This window comes from Mercenaria mercenaria, unplaced genomic scaffold (genome assembly GCF_021730395.1).
Source record: "Mercenaria mercenaria strain notata unplaced genomic scaffold, MADL_Memer_1 contig_4446, whole genome shotgun sequence".
NCBI lineage: Eukaryota > Metazoa > Mollusca > Bivalvia > Venerida > Veneridae > Mercenaria > Mercenaria mercenaria.
Window position 1 is genome coordinate 1 of NW_026462674.1, and position 15,069 is coordinate 15,069.

Genomic DNA, 15,069 nt, shown 5'->3' on the forward strand with positions numbered 1-15,069 from the left:
AACCGGAAGTGATGGCGTAACTTCATTTATCTGGAAAACGTGGACTAAAGCCTAAAGTTAAAATATGATATTAAAACATCTGACACGTTAAAAATTCAAAATAATGTCTTAAAATTAGCGTGAAAAGTGCGGTTTACTTTAATAATAGTCAAATATCTCAAAATTAAGCACACGGACCTATACATGTTATTCTACCATTCTACCGCATTATATGCCATATGTTTATTTACAACTGCGGGAAGTTTCATTAAATTCTACATTGCAGAAAATTTTCTATTCGCGGAAATGTTATGAAAGTTATGATTTTCCCATAGACTTCCATTATGAAAAGTTGCATTAAGTCTATTTTTTTTCAAATCAGTCTAGCAAAAAAACAAGCACACGATCCTATCTTTTTTATTTGCTGAATTTTCTAGGTATATTCTGAAGTTTTGAAAAAACATGAAATCAAATTCTACATTTTAGAAAAAAATTTGATCCAAACGTGCAGAACTACCTTAACGCTTGAAAAACTCTTTCTTAAATTTTGACTTCTTCGTTATTTAACGTTCATGTTTTCCCTTAAGAACTTTAATGAATGTACGTTTATACTGCTGAGTTAGATCTAACTGACTTTCAGAGCATTAAATAACAACGAGGTTACAATTGGATTCAACGTCACTTCGGCATAGAAATTAACATATGGCGACTTTCCAGTTTTTGATGGTGGAAGAAGATCTAGGTGCCCCTCCGTAGATTATTACTAACGGACAGGCACCTCGGTAGAATCACCTACCTTCCCTTAGCCAGTTGGATGGCTTCCTCACATGAGGAATACCACGCCCGGAGCAAGGTTCGAGCCAACATCGGTGAGGAACAAGTGGTTCGAAGTCAACAAACTTAAACACATGGCAACGGTTACAGTTGCAATTTTAGTTGTAAAGTCCACAGAATAAGTACTTCTTAAGGGTTTTGCTATCATTAACATTGGTTTTACGAGACTGGTTTTCTGTTGTTGTTGTTGTTGTTTTTTAAAAAAATATTTTAACCTTCCAGCGTGTTTCCAGCTGAATGTAAACTTTTGTAAGAAGCATCCGCGTTTTATTTCGTCTTGTTATTCGCCTTGTCTGTGTATTTCTGAAGAGAATAATTAATATGATCCATATTCCTCGATTATGCAGTTTTACCGAATTGATGCGTTGTAGTTGCATGTTTGATTTATACGGTCAATCAATCTAAAAGTCATTCCTCAACATACTTAACAACAGTCAGCTGGCTTACTTAAATTTTATGTTTACTCTACAAAACCGTGCGTGTTGTCCGCACCGCAAAGTAACTGCCAACTTCCGAACACGAATTATGCGGCGTAGAAGAGTTTGTTCAAACGTTTTGACCTCTAACATATTGTAATGTGGAACAATATTTTAGCCCGGAGAGTTTGCACACGGAATAACCCTGCCATCTGACACAATCAGAGTATAGTACTAAACAGTTTTTTAATTATATATTGACAAAGAAATGTAAAATAATTAATGTAATTAAGAAAGAAAACATGACACCAGTTTACAAATCTCTAAGTCCTAAAATCGTGTTTTAATATGACAGAAATGCATATTAGTATGTGAAGATCGCTTAACACCTTCAACCTTTCTTCTTTTACTACGAAGCAGTAAGTCATATTCAGACGAGTGCTTGCTTGGTCGGCGTCTTTTCTTGGTGCCCAAGCTCTCTCTAGAGACTGGATTCACATTAGTCGTGACAGGCAAGTGTCTTATAATCCAATCATGTGCAAGATTCATAAATAGAAAAGGCAATTATTTAACCTATAAATTCATAACATAAACAGATATATCTGTCTATGATAATTAACAGGGTACAATCGAAGACACGGCAAATGTCCAATAATTCAAAAAGCTTTTAGAATATAAATTACCACCTAGTTATAATAACCGGCACGCACAATGACAGATTAACGTGTCAGATATAATATCTAATTGATTGATCTCTTGCGTAATTTGTGTTCATATGCTTGGCGTGTTTTATTAAGATTAATAAACTCTCATGTTATGATTCACATAAAATCAAATCTTAAATTATTTTTACATTAATTCGAATTATCAAAATGAATTACACCTACTGTAAGTTTGACTCTGATTCAGTTTATTGTTGATCAACATGGAACTAGTTTAATAAGTGATGCAGAAGTGATATCAGTTTAAGGGTTATGCAGGAAGTTAGCAACTAAGCATTTTGAATTTTATCTTAGATAAAGCATAACCGAATTGCAGGGCGTGTAAATTTTGTAAACGAAATTAACAAAATATGACACTACAGTACCGGCTTAATAAAGCCGTGGACATGCATGTAATTAACACAGCTGTACAGTGGCAAAATTAAGCCAGTCACTCATATATGATAGAACCTCTATAAATCTATACAAGATAGTGTTGCATATATGTATATGATGTTGTTTTAAATGTTAGATAAAGATCTTTATATTTTCTGTTGATTCATCGTGCAAATGAATCCGATCACATATAACAAAGTTACGAAGTAAGTATGAAAAGTTTCAGAATACTCTTTGTACTTTATACATACAGTCGTATCATATGTTACAAAGTAATGGACCCAACTGGATATCATTTTGACATCACTTTGTCTCAGGGACGGAATGATTGTCTAAACCTCATACGAACTAGGACAACAATCAACTGAGGCAAGGGTTAAAGAAAATTATTCATTCTTTACCGTTCAAGAAGTATTTATTTCAAATTGAGGTAAATTTTTGCAAACACGTGACATGATTCTGAGTACAATACAACGTAATAGAACAAAATAAATACTATAATTAAGGTAATGTTCTGTTATAGCTTCTCATGCTTTAAACTTTCTCCTCCAGTCGTGTAGGAGTATAATTCATATCCTAAACCATTGTTTGTCTTGAGAAATACAGTGAGGTCTAAATATGTTACTTGCTCTGTTGTGCTTACTTTACTAAAACCCAATAGTTTATGACAAAACCAGGTGGATTCTCTCCATCCAAAGATCATTAATTTCGTCGAACGCCCATCCTTTTTCTTGTAGTTGTTCAACGTCGACATGCAACATGTCATCGAGTTCTCTTTCTAGTACCATATATCCTTTGTGCTTTGCTGCCAGCCGATATCTTTCTATCTTTGTCATGTGTGGCTTCCATACGGACTCACGTATCCAGTTCCGCATCAGAACTATCCTTTCCAACAAATTTCGACTTTCTCCATACTCTCTAAATTTATTTGGCATTTTGTACATAACAAGCATGGCGTCTCGGAACTGTCCTATTCTAAGCAACATTTGTCCCTCTTCCCTTTTCAAATTACATAGTATGTTTTCCAGCTGACGTCTTTGTGAACGGTCTAATCTTTCAGCTATTAGATTTCTTTTAGAAATCATATAGCTAGGCAAGTTATTCTTTCTAATACATTGCCTCAAGAATTCGATGCAGTCTATCAATCTATGTAAAACATGCTTCTTTTGGAAAAACGAACTTGGTGTTTTCTCACAGATCCATAAAACGGTATTTTTTACGACATATGAAGTTATGTCTTTACTGATCGGCTGTAAGCATGTTTTAGCTATCTTCTTAAGTAATATATATGTTTGAATTTGACACTCATTTAATGTTTGCATCAGATGCAGTTCTGCCAGGGAGAAACAGATTCGCCACTCTAGGTACTGATCGGGCGAACCTTTAAATCCTACTGGAACAACATGCGCGTCTAGTAAAGATATGGCATGCAGTACCTCCTCCGGTGGCCATCTATTATTTCGTGGACGTGCGAACCATTTCTCAAAAAGATCTGGACAGCAACATGGCAATCCTAAAACATCGTCATAGCTGTTGTATTTGTCCGATATCGGTGTTGATGGGCCGCTTCTGTCACCTTTTATGTAGCCACCAAGATTACATATGTGCTCTTGTGATATTCGTAATGAATCAATAAATGCTTCGTTTGACAGGTACAAAGAGCCTGACTGGGATTCAATAAGCGATATCTTTATCTCATTCCTGCGATACCGACCTGAAAATCTTAATAACTCAAGTCTTGTATAGCCTGGTGACGTTGTATTTCTTTCTGTTTTAAATATGGTTATGTTTTTCATGTCAATAAAAACCTGTGGATAGTCAGTACATATTAACTGCTTTACTACATACAAGTAATCTTCGTCATTTTCAAAGTACATTGCTGTCCCTTCTCCTTTTCCACCTGTAGTGACGCGGGTATCTGGCTGTTGGGTAAATCTTGCAGTAAGTTCGTCGTCTGCATGGTACATTCTTTGCCTGAACTTGATCATTTCAAACCCATAGCCTAGGAAATCCATCGTCTTCGAAACGAAAATGGAGATGTCTTCCTTTAAGTAAGTATGCGATTTTTGGTCACTGATTGTCCTGTTGTTAAGTCTCCTTCTATCTATTCTACACCTGCTAGTTGTCAATTCATCATTAGACACGTCTGAAATGGAATGTGTGATCAAAGATTGACAGATCAGTAAATACATCGACCTTACATTTAAAATCATGAAAACTCTGTCTAGAATTTTGAAATCGTCGTTATTTCACGTTTATGTTTTCCCTTAAGAATTTTGATGGATAATAATGATTTAATTACTTTGGACAACATTTAACCAACATGTATACAATTGAGTTTTATCTAACTGACTTTCAGAGCATTGATTTATTAGACACATAGTCACAATTGTATTTTTGTTTCTGTTAGTATAAACGTCACATCGGCATAAATATTGATCATATTGCGACTTTTCAGCTTTTGATGGTGATGGAAGATCCAGGTGCCCCTCTGTAGATTATTTCCTCACGAGCAGGCACCTAGGTAGAATCACCGACCATCCCTTAGCCAGCTGGATAGGTTCCTCACATGAGGAATACAAAGCCCGGAGTGAGGTTCGAGCCAACATCGTTGAGGGAAAAGTGGTTCGAAGTCAACAAACTTTAAACACTTGCCACGTATGTTCTGGTTACAGTTGAAATGTTTCCTTATTTCAAGCTATGTGCTTAAAGTGGAATAATTATACGCATTTTTTCAAGTAAAAATCCAGCTGAAATAGATGTCTGTGTAAAAAGGGTGGAGGAAATTATAGCTTTTAACCCAATATACCAAACTCTTCCTGTTATCAGTACGAAATAATAACTTTCCAAATATGACTTTTCTTATTTTGACTGGGGCAGTCTTTTTAAGAAAAGTCAAACTGCACGTAGGAGTTTCTTCCCTTCAACTTCAGAAATCTCTACCTATAGGTGAGGGAGATAATTGCGTAGAAGATTGAAGAACAGAACTATTATCTTATTAGTTCGATTTCTATATTTCTAAAGAATCAACTGCAAATACTTATGAGGCATTGTCGTTAATTTAACACATTTAAATGCACAGCAACCGAAAATTGCTTTTATAAAACATTCACCAAAAAAACACTATGTACAGTAAGATGCGCATAATGTCACTTTAATGAAATAAGTAGCATGATTTACTAATTTAAAGATAACCACAATTTTGAAGAATGTGTAATAGTTTTATTTCATCAACTGACTTGTTCTTGACATATAGTTTACGTGTCCTTATGCTGGGCCTAATTTTTTACATTTAAGTTTATCCGTATAAAGCCAAAACTAATAAGTGTGCAGAAATACTAAATTGCTCTAACATTACAGACAACAGAATTCCTGCCAATCCAAATAAAATCATTGTTTATAAATATTAAGCTTTTCGAAGTTAAACATAAAATCATACATTATGCTATAGAAAAATGAAATACCAAAAGCATGATTTAAACAAACGAATTTCATGAAGAAATCAGAATTAATTCAGTAGAATGTGCAGGCAGGAGTCAAAGGCCTGTTGGTAAGTAATATGTTTTTATCTCCATAGAATAAAATACTTCTAAATGATTTTGCAAACATGAACATGGTTTTTGTACGATACAATAAATTTGAACCTTCCAGTGTGTTTCCAGCTGTATGTAAACTGTTGCAAGAAGCACCTGGTGTTTTCTTGTTTCGTCTGGTTCTTCGCCTTGTCTGTCTATTTCTGGATAGAATGATAAATGTGATCTATCTCAAACACTCTTAATATTGACGTTCTAATTACTCGACCATGCGTTCTAATTCCTCGATTATGCAGTTGTACCAAATTAATGCGTTATTGTTGCATGTTTGATTAATCTGGTGCATCAATTTCAGCTATTCCTCAACATACTTAACGACAGTCAGGCTTACCCCAAATTTCATTTTTACCCTACAAGAACTTGCCTGCTGTCTGCATAATAGAGAGTTTGAGATTTCAACCTTCGCCTTCCCCTTCAACGTCTCTCATATATATTTGGGGTAGCACGTCACCGATATGCGTGTATTTTATTTATATCAGACGTTGCTACTAAAGTTTTCCATGTAATATCAAGTAAGCCTAAGACTTCTCTTTGTTACTATGTGAAATAAAAAGCTTTGTTACAGGATTTCAGCTTATTAAGTTATTCGATAATCCATATGTATAATTAGACTAAATTTGATGCGAAACACTATCAATAAGTATTAGAATAATGAAGTTTTGTATGGCTAATAATTTTAACTAAATACATTGAATTGAACCTTGAAGTATGAAGTTATCAACTGATTTTGAGAAGCATTGAGATTTCGTTCAAACTTTAACTTCTACGGCATAATTGTGTCCCCAGGCGGTATCGATTATACTAGATGGGCCTTTTGGTCGTATGAAATGAAGTTTTGAACGTTTGAATATGTGATATCACGAAAGTCAAAACTTCAGTCTTTTTTCATCTACTCTGGCCACATACTCGGCATCAAAGACTGAAATCTGGATGGAGGCACATGGCAGGATAGTCATTTTACTTGAAAAATATATAATTACGCGCGATTATCATTTGTTGGAACATTTTATTTTCACTTCCAGATAAAAACAATCCGTTTCTGTCTGACACTTTATACGACAGTTGCGTTTGAATTATAAACATAAAATGGTACTAGTTAGACGGAAAATTCTTCTGAAGTATCATACAATTTCAGATCTATGATATTATGATGCGAGAAGTTTCCTGTTAGCCGTATGGGATAACTCCATTCTTTACATGCACGGACCCAGAGCCTGGCAGAGGGGCTTTGTGGGTCAATCCCCACTTTGATTCTTACATTTTACAAAGAAAATCGGTCTTGAAACTCGGTGTGACCCCCACCCCCCTGAAATGGGTGACCCCCTCTTTAAAGTTGGTGTTCCCCTAACCGAAATTCCTGGATCTGCACATGCTTTACTTATAAAATAGTATATTCAAACAAATACATGTATATGCCCACATGTTATTTTGTGCGACAATTTCCGTCTCCACCTAACATTTCTTGACAGTTTCGCTAGACACATGGTTACTTGGAACGATTATATTGTGCGGTCTGAGAGTGTGGCATTATACAGAGACATGCAGAGTATCATGATGCCAAAACGCATGATATCACTAGAGTATCTTACATTTGTTTCAATTCGCTTGTTAAATGTATTCATAACTTGTGTATATATGCTCATGTTATCAACATATATTTTAAAAGGTTAAATTTTCATCAGGTACATTGTTTATGAGTGTCTACAAGTAAAGCGCGTCTTGAACAAAAATCTACTAAATGTTTGGTTAAAAACAAATAAAAAATTTCAATGCTTAGACAATATAAATCCTTCAGCATTTTGTTTACTCTCAAAAAGCTGTTGTTTTTTTTTTTTTTTTTTTTTTTTTTTTTTTTTGCATCTGGCTGAAGCACCTTGTCTTACCCATGCAAATATCCTTTTATCAACCCTGCTGTCAGTCATTTTTAAAATCATACAGAATTGCCTTGTAACTGAACCCCACAATCTAACTGTCAGTGGTTTCCAACCCTTCCTCGCTTACTGCAAAATAAGGTGTATATTTTCCAACACCTAAGAAATAACGCATGCCACGGGTTTGAATGGCATTTATACAGTAAAATGAGTGGTCACCCCAAATTGATGCCCCATAACTTAAAACAGGCCAAACTGTGGCATCATAAAAGTTTGTAAGTTTTGAGTATTGGAAACCACTACAGTAACTGCTTTACTCTTTGCTATAAGAAGACCAAGTGCTCGTCCAGCAGATAATGCCACAGATTTTGCCATTTCGCTATAGTCTAAAGATTCATTCAATACAACTCCAAGATATTCATAACTAAGCACAAGGGTTAAGCAAATATTACTAAACTTGGAATCAAAATTTACTAATTGTGTCTCTTCGTTCTGAAGTGTATTATATTTTACTTTTCAAAATTAACCGACATACTATTTGTGTTACACCTTACAGTATTAAGCAATACTTGTAAATCGTCTGCAGATTCGGCAAAAACAACCACGTCATCCGCATATAACAGTATAGATACAATATCCTCATTTATTTTAATGCCAACATTTTATTCTTTAAATGCATTTTCGAGATCACTTGCTCCTCGACGATGTGGGTTCGAGTCTCACTTGGGGTGTTGAATCCTTCATGTCAGGAAGCTATCCAGCTAACTTACGGAAGGTCGTTGGTTCTACCCGGATACCCGCCCGTAATGCAGTAATGCACGGAGGGGTGCCTGGGGTCTTCATCCATCATCAACGCTGTACAATGACAGATGATTGTGTCGGTGCGAAGTTAAACCTAATAAAACAAACACACAAACAAATTTACTTTTTTATTTTCTTGTTAGTTCATATTGTCGAGTAGAACAATTTTGCACAAATCTTGTATAAATTCTTTTATCAAAACTTTAGAAACTGAACTTATTCTTCAAATATATATGACTACCTCTGGTACAGAATGCTCATCTACTCTATGAATAGATTTTCATTAAAAATATTTATTTTCGTGAGCTCAAAGCTGTACAACTGTACAAGAAAAAAAATATCGATACTAAAATATATGTACATGTGTAATTCATCAACGTCTGAAAAGCCTCTATTTACTGTTTGCTTGGAATGTGCGAGCACAGGTAGGTATCTAAATACTTACCTACTTTAATCGGGTAAGTATCTGATTATCTTGACCTTTACTCGTGCATTTTAAGGATGATGTACTCAATGCTAACCATTTCAAAACAAAGAAGCAATAAAGTTAGTAAATAGTATATTAATTTCTTTTAAGTTTTCTAGGTGGTTAAATACATTTATAACAAGCATGCCATCCGTATAATCTAAGGTATCTGGTATTTAATTTAATTTTAATATGAGAGTTGAATTTAGTATATTCTTTAGTGTTATTCAACCTTGCAACATTTAGATACCATCCGCTTGCTGCTTCCGCTTTTCCTTGTTTACCATAGTACGACAGTTAAAATTCCGCTCGCTTTCGGGCATTTTCCCAAGCAGATTTCAATGTATCTTTTAATGAAAAGAGAAAATATTTCCTGTATTTTTAAATAGACAAGAATTGTAACGTCCCTTATTATGTTTATTTCTTTAGCGGACATTTACATCATCTGAATACAAACGAGCAAGTAAGATCTTAAGTGGTACATGTCATACATATAATAAGATTTATCAACAGATTTCTTTTGGGAAGTATAGGTTCTACCTAAACTACATAATAGCACATTCCGTTTGCGTCCGTTCAAGAAATGTAATAAACTTCAACACCCCTTATACTTCTATCACCATCTGAAGCGAACTTAATCAGGGCTGTTATATTTCGATCTTCTCAGATCGTACAGCACGACTTTTATGTCATGTTATTGGTACTGTTTAGTTTCTCAACATGACCATTTCGGTATGGTGGTTCTAATACTCCCGCTGTCATAGCCTTGGGTATTGAACAATCACCCCTTGGATATGGTGCCCGCTTTTTAATTTTATCTTTTGACAGTTCCTGTGATACGCAGGCTCCATAACCTCAGATCCCCTTTCTAAATTTCAGTTTGTTTAGTTCTGCCCATTGTTTTCTCGTTTGGGGCAAACCCTTTACTTTATCTGGGGACAAAACGCCGCTCTTCATGGAATTACACGCCTCAACACGTGTATCAATGAAGGTTCCATGTTCACTGCCGTTTGAATACATCTGCGGATGTCTCTAAATTGATTTTTGTACTTTTAGCATGTGTAAATGTTGAGTTCTGCTCAACCCGGGGCTAGAGGGCGTGGACGGTAGCATGCATTTCCACTACCGTCCAAGAACAGGCTCAATAAAACCGAGCCTGCAACATTTTCGTTTTTTTTGTCGTGTTGGGGAACCTGTGAAGCTTCCACTTTTCTCTATTTTCTTTTCTATTAAAATAGAAAAATATTGAATGTACTCCATGAGCTGACAGGACAATGAATAATACCAAAATTGTGTCCAGTTATGGAATACCGTATTATGACAGCCACTTGACATGTAAATGATGTTGTGTATAAACACATGAAGTTGAAATCCGGGAATCGAACACGGCCGCTGGTGGTGTAATCAGAGCTGCATGATACTGTTCGCTGACTTCCTTGATTTTATAATTTAAAACATTACTATTACGGGTCTACCACTGGCACCAGATCAGAAAGAAAATGCCTCCGTACGTGTTATACCCTACCCCTAGATATTCTATAAGAACCATGGTCGTGAACGGGAAAATATACTAACCCATTTCAATCGCGTATTTCATTCCTAAAACACGCAGTTCAGTAAATGTATACTATTGATATTAAACAAGCTGTAATTTATCTTCCGTTGTGTACCGGTCACATTTCTTCAATACTTCTTATTTTAGAAAAACAACGTGTAGTTTACAGTTTTTTCAAAGGTACACAAAAAACTTGCTTGAACTTCCCTGGTGAAGTTCCGGTCTAGATTACAGACACACTCTGATTGGCTGATGTGAAAATGTATGTCAGTCGTCATTTTACTACACGTGTACGCTATAATGTTTATATGCAGCATAAATGTGCAAAATGAATTAAATAAACAGAATAGATGTATACCAATGTACGATTTCAAATTCAAAATCATATACAAGATGAATTTCATTCATCATTTCGAGTCTTATCGTAAAACTGTGAATATATTGCATTCTGTTTTTGTTTGTTTACATTTCGCTTAACATGTGCACACTGCCGTGACCTCTAGACCGGATGTTCATTAGGGGAGTTCACGCAAGTTTTTTCTGTAACGTTGACTAAAGCATAAATTATATGGAGCATCTCTGCAATATGGTATATTGAGACAATGTGACTGGTGCACGATGGAAGATAAATTATCGCTTGTTTAATATCAATAGTACACATTTACTGAACTGCGTGTTTTAGTTATGAAATACGCGATTGAAATGGGTTAGTATATTTTCCCGTTCATGACCATGGTTCTTATAGAATACCTAGGGGTAGGGTATAACACGTACGGGGGCATTTTCTTTCTGATCTGGTGCCAGTGGGGTCTACTACCTTAATTAAGATGATTTTACTTGATATCAAGAGCTTGTTGACTTCCGGACAAAAGCGAGTTTTATCCGTTTGTCCCGAAGAAAAAGAATGTGACATCTTAAAAAAGTGTCGGATGTCGGACAGTTTTATCTCCTACGTACGAGACGTTTAAAATAACTTCAAGGGACTAAAATGTACAGATGTACTTAATATGACAATTAATATCACACTTGAAACAGTATAACCAAGTCAGTATCTGGCAGTCTGAGAATTCTATATGAGATGGAAATTATCTTTAACTGCACTTACATTTAATACGATATGAAATGTTTTAGGTTTCCAAAGCATAGCAACCAACACAGCTGCTCTTGGACTCAATGTTATTATATGCACTGGTCTTTATTAATTATATTTATATATACATGAAGAAAATAATAGATAATACCAAATTAATTAAGTGCAAAAGACAATTACCCAACCTTAAACGTATGCTTGTTAAATCAGAATTTAATGAAAATGTCACCCCACCTTCAGTTAAAAAATGTAATGAGCCACGTTGTGGGTTATGTAAACACATTGTAGAAGGTTCAACTTTAAAATTAAATAATAAAATTTTTCATGTAAAAGAAAACATGGATTGTACTGTTCAAAATGTTCTGTATGTTTTGATTTGCAATGGATGCAAAGAGTTTTATATTGGTCAAACAGGTGATAAATTAAGAAACAGAAGAACAGTTCATGATCAGCAAATAAGAGACCCATCAACAAGACAATTGCCTGTTAGTGAACATTTAGATCTATGCTCTAAAATGGACCCACAGTATTTAATTTTTCCTTTTAATAAATTTCATAATAATAATGTTTCAGCTAGGTTGTCTAAGGAACGTTACTTTTTTGATATATTTAAGCCAAAACTAAACAGATATTGATGACGTCATAAAATAACGTTGCGTACACATGTGTACACATGTGACGTTGCGTAGCAACTACACATTTTTGATATGTCTGCCCTGATGATTATGATATGAAACCGGTAGGTGGACAGAAATACAGATAGAGGAAATCCATTGGATCCATTAGAATATTTGAACTTGACATCCAAATATATTTAATATCTGCAAATAATCTTAAAACCGGGTTTAAATATGAATATTGAAATTATAAAGACCTGCTGCGAACCTTATTTGTTATTTAAGCATCCGCTTTATAGTTAAAGATACATTTTTTGTTGAAATAATTCGTTTTATATCCATATATGGTGATGTTTAATTCGATAATTGTGTCACAAAACAAAATGTTAACCGAGATATTTGATATTGTTGTTCGGGACTAGCTGTTATATTTCAGCGCGTGTAGATCACATGTCCATTAAAAATCGAAAAGAGATACATTCAGCATGTCAAATTACTAGTCCGTACATGTAGATAAGCTTTGACATAAAAACGTTGTTAAATATTTGCATATATACCGATGTTCATCTTTAAACTCCGCCTCAGCTATTGCTTTTCCTTTATTGTTTTGTATTTTACAAGACTAATTCAGGAATCATGTTAAATGTCCCTTTTTTATAGCTTTTGACATTTAACAAGTCCATATGAGTCTTAGTTTAGGCAATAATAGGAGGTCAAACCAATTGGCAGGCCGTTTCGGACAGTTGGGACCAAGGAGTTCATTCACTGTCACCACAAAGCACAGCCACAGAGCCACGCATTTGCAAAGCAGGCCAACAACAAAGAGAAGCTGTAACGGAAAAATATTATAAACGGGTTGCTAAAAAAATCCAACAATTACATTTAAATTTGACGCAAAATATAGAAAAGGTGGGTGGGTGGGGGGATAACGGGGTAGAAAAGAGGGGTGGGGTGGGGGGCAGGGGGTGCAGAGGAACGTGGAACAATGATGAATATTCAAAAGGGAATGCTACGTTCCTTAATCACAGTTACCCTACAACGCAAACCAAAGCAGCGCAGACACTCGGGTATATATATATCATGCCAAAATTATTGGAAATGAATATTATGAAAAATTCCACCCAATCGGTGGGCGAGTAGCTTTAAGAACTACGAAAAAGAGCGAAGCTTACGAGTACCATGGAGAACTTTACGTTGCATTCTGAGCGGCATGTTGGCAAGCTAAACGGTAAGCCGATTGCAAGCTATTGCAATATTGAAAGTGACTCTTTCTAAATGAAAGGGGTTTGGGGTTTCAAGTTTCTATAGTACATATATATACGTTTTGACATGAATTTAAGTTACTAGTCTTTGTGAGACAAATTTACTGAGGCTGTCTATCCATTCAAAAATATTTTTCTCTACAGAAATGTGCTTTTCAATATAAATGTATAGTTCGAAAGGAAATATAGGATTTGCCTTGATTTTATAAAAATTCTTGCCTGTGGACAAATACAGCAATAAAAAGAGAATATTAGGTTACTGTCTTATAAATTTAAATTCATCAGGTAATGTCGGAGAAAATATAAAAGTCGTTGCTCTAGTAACCTAATATTCTATTTATCCTACATTCTGATTTAAAATCATTAAAAAAATTTTTATTAAAATTCAAAATTTATCATGAACTAGATGTCTGTCTGCTTTGTATTTATAAATTAATACGCCTTCAAAATTACACAAATACTGCATTGAAATTGGTCTTTAAAATCCCAAATATTATAGAATAAAAGCAGAAAATCAAAGGCTAAATTTGTGTTTGTACCCGACCCGTCTATACTTCTGAATGAAAACGAATAATTTTAATTTGCTGCCAAGTGAAGTTTTATCCGAAGTCCAGTTGCAAGTCCGATACTCATTCTCACCAAACAAACAATAGACATGACTTAAACTTACACACGCCATAACGGTGCCTGGCATAAACAATATACATTGTGTAGGAACCGTTTCCTCGATGATTTTATTCAATAAATTCCATTCCAGATGCATTATTTCTTGATTTTTAGTGCATAAAGCTAAAATCCTGAAAATGCGCTATAGATGAGTCAATTGCCGTTTCTCCGAGCGTTTCCGTTAGAAACACTTTTTGTGATAAATGCAAATACGGTATGCATACGCTAAACATTAGTGGCATAATATCACGTACATAATAAAAACGCATTAATAAAAATAATTGCATAAATATCTATTTTAACAGTTATTCTCAAACACAAGCAGGCCTTATTTTGAAAAAAGAAAAAAGAAAACAAAAGAAATCCGGCAAAAGTTTATTTAGTATTTTCTACCCCTACGTTTTGCCCTTTATTTCGCATTAAGGTAGGATAAAATTGGGTAGTCTTTGTAACGTCATATAATGAGAATAAAGGTTCAATTGACTAGCTTTAACACATGACTAACTTTGTATACTCTAACCATAGATTTTCAGCGAGGTGTGTGCTTATGTCACGTAAACTTCTACTGATAGAAGTTTACAATGTTTTACAAAACTGGCTTATAGCAACGTTGGAAAAACGAAAATAACTGGATTAATTTTCTAGGCAGTCATATTTTAGAAAGGTACAATTTAATTATTAAACTTAACATTTAATATTTATACTGCTTAGAAATATTTTGATACCTTATTTGCCAGTTTTAAATATTATAATATCGAAACCGAAATGGTAAGAGCCTAAGGTTTGTCCTCTTAAATGATAACATAAAGATCTACTCACTCA

General features: G+C 34.7%; 1 protein-coding gene across 1 annotated transcript in view; it reads left to right on the plus strand.

Moving 5' to 3' along the window:
- The first annotated feature begins 14,771 nt into the window (after window positions 1–14,771).
- The window catches only part of LOC123531045 (chitin synthase chs-2-like), a 58,086-nt gene continuing 57,788 nt past the window's right edge, over window positions 14,772–15,069 (plus strand). Inside the window, exon 1 of the mRNA XM_053535077.1 lies at window positions 14,772–14,911. The gene's annotated coding sequence lies outside the window, so the exon portion shown is untranslated. The remainder of the gene's footprint in view (window positions 14,912–15,069) is intronic.